Source organism: Cupressus sempervirens, chromosome 2 (genome assembly GCF_028749045.1).
Source record: "Cupressus sempervirens isolate cs-2001-9-10 chromosome 2, ASM2874904v1, whole genome shotgun sequence".
Classification (NCBI taxonomy): Eukaryota; Viridiplantae; Streptophyta; class Pinopsida; order Cupressales; family Cupressaceae; genus Cupressus; species Cupressus sempervirens.
Window position 1 is genome coordinate 165248743 of NC_143119.1, and position 6580 is coordinate 165255322.

Below are 6580 nucleotides of genomic sequence, written 5' to 3' on the forward strand. Positions count from 1 at the left end.
GTTGTTTGAAAAGGAGAAATGTTTGTAGATAGTAGTTTTCCTCAATCCATTGAAATTGTTTGTTGTATTTTCTAGGTAGATTGTGCTCCAATTTTTTCATTAATTTTTTGGACCACACTTTGTGATCCATCATCAGGATGAGAGAGCTAAAGGAGAAAAAAAAGTTGTTTTGTTTTTTACCAATTTCATTCGATTTTATAATTCTTATGTTCTAGTAATTTTTTATAATTTAAAGAGGGAAAAATGGTAGCTTGAGTTTTCTATAGTCAACTTTCATTAGCAAGCTATTAAGTTTTAGTTAGTTGTAGTTATCTTCTTTTAAATTAAAAACTACTTTAACAAAAAAATTATTAAGAATAATATTGATCATTTCGTTACTTTAACACAAAAGTTCTATTAAGTCCAAACTCTATCAAAACAAGACTAATTCCACCTTATTCATATATTCCTTATTAAATTGTCATCTACAATGTCAATATTTTGGGCTATTATTTCCAAACAAGACTGAACACACTCTCATCCCTTAAGTTCAAATCCACATTTCCTACCAAACATTTGATTTCCCACAAACAATAATTCACCTTTATAATTCAAAAGAGATCCAAGTGTACTTATGAAAAGAGGTTAATGAATAAGCATACACTTTGAGGTCACAATAAGAATTTAGGGTACAAAATTACATATCTAAGTCATATAAAAGAGAGCATGAGTCATGCATAAATCAAGATTTCCATTATTGGACCTCTATTGTGGCATTAATATAAGAGCATTTAATGGTCAAATAATCTTGCAAAATAAATTTTCCTTATACAAATTTAGTTTTTGGCATAAATATTTTGATTAGACAAGAATGGAAAGGGCTTGTACCATTACAAAAAAAATGAACAAGGAAAAGGAGGTCAACCTCACAAGTTGTGAGATTGAGGGAATATTTTGGACTAGAGTACAAAACTAATGTGAAACATGAGTCTTGTCCCTAAAAAGGAATCTTCTCTTTCATAAGACACAAAAGAGAAATAGGAGAAGAAGAAGAACATTTTGTCATTTGATAGACCACAATCCCAATAATTGTATTATCTTGACTCCCAACTTTAAGGGTTCAAACAAGCTATGAGTCCATTACTGGGAATCAACATCAATTGTAGAGATGACATCAAGATATCCATTCAAAATATAGGTCTCAACCACAAGATAAGGATTGATAAAAAAAGGAAGTCACCTAGAGATCGATAACTAGTCATTTAGTAGGAGTTAGGTGTATAGCATGAGTGATAGTATCTATAGCTAGAAAATACAAAGTGAGATGAACCTCACCAAAATCAAGAGATATTTCCAAAGCTATTCTAGCAATGTTCATTGATCAGATATTCTCTAAACATGTAGGAACCTTGACTATTGAATAACCATCATTAGCATTTGTCTACTAAGTCAAAATATTTTTTGGATTTACAAAATAGAATCCAAAGATAAGAGATTAATAGAAAAGAAATGAAAATATTAAAAGGGAAGGCCCTCATAATCCAACATGTATAACCAAGAATAATATTCAATAATAAAAATAACATTACCATGAAGGGGTTTGGAGATGTCAATGTCCACCAAGATGTAAGTGAAAGTGGTATCCCCTAACTATAAACTAGAGTCATAAACCTTTAATAACTCACCAATTGAGTGACCTATGACCTCAAAACCAATATCCTCCCACAACTAGAGAGAAATATTTTGGTCTTTGATCTTAGATGAGTGAAACATGTAGTTTAGTTTAGAGTGGTTTAAAGAAGGAGATAAGGCTTGATTGAAAGAAAATATTATCTATAGGTACAAATTATTTTTTAATATCTCATAGGTACACTTGTGACTTGTCTTAGTGCCCAAATTGTCTGACCTTGGACTTACATATTACCAATTTGGAATTTAGGATTGGGCAAGACAAGATAAGACTAACCTTTTAATGATGCATACAATAGCCCACAAACCACATGCATCAGATAAATCCAATCCTTAGAGCCCAATCTAACACTAATTTATAACTTATTTTCAAAAGGAAAAGATGTCAAGCTCTTCAAATTCCATGGAGATGATTAGCTAGTATTATATTTGGCACAAATTCATTATCAAGAAACAACATCAAACTCTCAAAACTTTTATTGTAGGATAAGTGCACAAAAATGGGAGATCAAAATGATGTCACTCATGAAGGATTTGATCAACAAAAATCCACAAAGCCTTCGAATACCTGCATGCAAAAACTTGTCACAGAAGAAAAAGACAAGAGAAGGCAAAGGGTTTTGCTCTGAAAAATGTGCTAATGTATTTTCAGAAATGAAAAGATAATAAAATACAAAGGAGTTCAAAACCCTAAAAAAGGGTAACCTAAAAGGAAAAGCTATTTAATAATTAATAATTAATTATTAAATAGAGATGCAAAAGGTGCATAAAGTAAAATCTTAAGAAGGGAGTAAAGAGAATTTAATAAATGAAATTAAATCAACGCTTTACTCTAACAACTCATCTTTTTGGTCTCCTAAAAATCATAGAGTGTGTACTATATAAGGTGCATGTCATAAGGATGAGTTCGTCAACCCTAAGACATTGAAATACCAAGCCTATATGGTATACACCAAATATGGTTGAAACAATATATAGTGCACACTATATATAATTCAAAAAATACTTCCCCTAATGCGTGTGGTTTTTCACATATAGTGCTTGTTATATATAGCTTTCACAGTATGCTAGGTTAATCCCTAAGCCCTAAATCTCAATTATTAACATTCTATGATATAAAATAAATAAAACTATTTGAAACCAGGAAAATCAACATTTTCATGCCAATTCAATAATCAATATTCTAAATAAATTGTGTATATTAATTATTATTAAATTAGTATAACTTTCAACATATCTTAATTTTTTAATTATATTTGATCTGTAAAATTGCATTTAAACATTTGGGTAGAAGGTTAGACTAGGGCTCTAGGAGGGACTTAGACTTCTATTTTTGAGGAAGATGAGGTGTTATGAAGAAAAACTAAATTTACTATAGGATTAATTCTATTTTTTCCTCAAAAATAGAAGCTCATACTTTTTAGGCTTGCAGATTTGATAGGTTGAAAATAAGATAGGCCTACAAATTGTTCCATCATATTAGGGATGTTATTTTCCACTTCTCAAACATATCAACTTTAGTTTTAGATAAAATCAATTTTGAAAGATAATGATCTTTCTACTTATTTCTTTCATATACAAAACATAGGAGATGAAAATAACATATTCATGAGACTAATAGATTTCTAAAATTTTAGAGCATAAAATCTTAAGATAAAACAAATTAAAAAATTTAAGTGGCCAAGAGCTTTAAAATGTTCTTTAAAACTCTACATCAATTCCACCTATAGTGTTTAGCAAAGCCTCTTCCATGGAACTCCAAAATTAATTTATTTTCCTCAAGAAACTTAGATGCCAATTTGTAGCCTTAAATAAAATTTAAATCTCTCTTTTAAGAGAGACCTAAGTGTGATGTTTATAACCCCAAAGATTATCAAAAGACAAGATGAATATCAATTCTACATTCCTAGTTGAGCTAGATACTCAACTAGCTTGATTCAACTTAAGAAATTACAAAAAAATAGTAAGGGAAACATTTTCAAGTGCATAGAGAATGAAAAAATAAACAAAAATAAAACTATGATAAGATAAAATACCATGATTAAACATATTTATAAATAAAGATTCTTACATGGGGTGATCCCATAAAAGTTTTTCGCATCTTTTTCCATGAAGGAAAATCAATGATAACAAAAAAATGCCATTTTAGATCCTTTCATGCAAACTGGGGCATTTGCATGAAGCCTCCTTGAGGATTTGCACCAAGATCCCTATATGGGGTGTTTGTGCAAACACATCAAGAAGGGATATTTGTGCTTGGATGAGGTGTTTGAGTGAACAACTCTTGACTCAAATTTTTATTAATTTTTGGTGATAAGCCCTTATTATTACCATTCAACTTTAATGAATTTGGGAACCCGGGTCTTAGAGAGAGCCCAATGATTTCTAGTGCTTACATCAACATCTCATATATAGTTTTGACCCCATTCGGTCATCTCGCATAAAATATCCACAATAATCTTCCTTTCTTCATAGTTTATTCTTATAAATTATCTATTTTTTTAATATATCTTAGTGTTATGTTTTCTATTTAAATAAAATGTACTATTTTATACATCTTAGTTTTATATTTTCAATAGTTTTTTGTATTATATTACATAATTTTACATCACTTGTTAGAGAATGTTTTAAAACTATATTTAGAAAGTTCTAGAAAATCCTTGTTGGAAAAATCAAGGTAGAAAATCATAGTTTGAAAAATCACTTAGAAAACCCTAATTGGAAAATTAAAACTATAAAACTATAATTAGAAAATACTTTTTAAAATTTTTTTATTTAGTTTTTTAAATTAGATATATCCAAAAATAAACATTTATAAAGAAATTGTAGAAAATTTGTTAAGCAAATATATTTATAGTTAGATATTTAAATGTTGGAAGCTATTTCTTATATATTAAAATATTACATACACACATTTATGATTTTATGTTAGATACTTTTATAAACACATAGAGTTAAATTAATTTTTGAAAATGTTAGATAGAAAATTTTATAAAGTCTTATTTAGAGAACCCTAGTTAGAAAATGTCACATTTAACCCTAGTTAGAAAACTATAACTATAAAACCCCAGTTACAAAATTTTGGCTAGAAATTCCTAGTAAGACTTGACCATAGAAAATGATGGAAAATCTTAGTTTAATATCCATACAAAAAAGAATTATTTTTAAAATTGTACATTTGTATTTTAGATGTTTATACGTTTAGATTTCTTTATGATATGTTCAAATATTGTGTATATGTTTTTATTTTACGTGCTATCATATTATCTTAGTTAGTCATGCTAACATATTATCTTAGGACTAATTATGCCTCATACGAATCATTATGACATAAAACCTTTTGAGAACCCTTACCAAGATCTATTGCATGACATAAGACCCATTACGTCATGAAATACGCTTTAAGAACCTTTGATACGACCTCTTAAAACACTTTGGACCACTTAGACACATTAATATATCTTATAATATTAAATACTTAAGACAACTTAAGACATGTAATAGAATCTATTTATGTAACCTAGGTTCCCTTAGGACCACTTAAGATACATATGACCCCTTAAGACTTTATAGGAGCTTTATCCATCCCTTACAATATGTTTAGACCCCCTAGGACCCATTAATGTAGCTTAGCACATCATAGGGCCCATTCATGTATATTAGTTTTAATTAATACATATGAGGACCCATTGTATCACTCAAATACCTTTAAGATATACAATAGTTCCTTTTAACCATGTTTATGTCACCTACAGCCGCTTAAGGCATTCTAGGTGCCTTACATATCCCTTGTGACATGTTAATGTTAGTAATTGAGGATATTTTTGGCACATGGATGATTTGTAGAGATGTATTCATTGTAGGTTTTGTCATTGATGACAACATATGTTCTTGTATTCATGACAAACACAAATTTTGTATATATCAAGCAATTTATCATATGAACAAGGATAATGATTGACAGTTTAGATATGTGAAATCACATGTGTGTAGAGGAATGAGTGTAGAAATTATTTCTATGTTTGTTGTAATTTATGAGATGTTTTCATTGAGTTATAGATTGATTAGTGGAGACTAGTAGCAGACCAGTATATAGGAAATCGTTTAAAAGTATTTTTTTTAAATACCATAATAGAAAATAGGAATTAATGCTAGCGAACATGGGAGATGATAGAAGACTTGTTTATGTGCCTATGTTATGAAGTGAGAGGCATTTGGAATATTCCAAAAAGGTTTTTAGTGTGTAATGTGTGATGTATTTTATTGTTAGCTGACTATGCTATTATAGTGGATAGTTTATCATTGGAAAATATAATATTTTCATTATGATATGTGAGAAACTTAATGCAATGGTTATATTAATTGTTATGAAAGAGTGTATGCCTTAGCATTACCCTATGTAATCAATTGTACATTGGGGAAGTAGACTAGCCTAATTAATAATTTGTAACTTGTTATAAAGGAAATATGTTTTCATTATTTGAGGGAGTGTGAGCTACATGTCTTGATATATATGATGTGAACCTCAAGAAAATTAGTGATATTGGATGATTAAGTAGACTGCAAAGGAACTATTTTGGCAAGTAAGTTGTAGATTGATAAGTTTATGTTCATTAGATATGCTATCCTAAAAGTATTATCTATCACTTTTGTTAGAGCACTTAGATAGTGGTTCTACTTTTTATTTTTATCTTTTAATGGGGTTAGAACCTTCTAGGAAGGGTTTAAGGTCTCCTAACAAAGATCTTTCTTCTAACAGGGATTTTTGTACTAAATGAACCATAATTGACTCTTAATAGGGTCACATCATTTCAAAAGGGACTTATATATTAGTACATTATCTTTTGGGTATCATCCTCATTAGGGTTTTCCCTCCAATAAAGGGTTTCCCTAGTCAACAAATCATTATGTT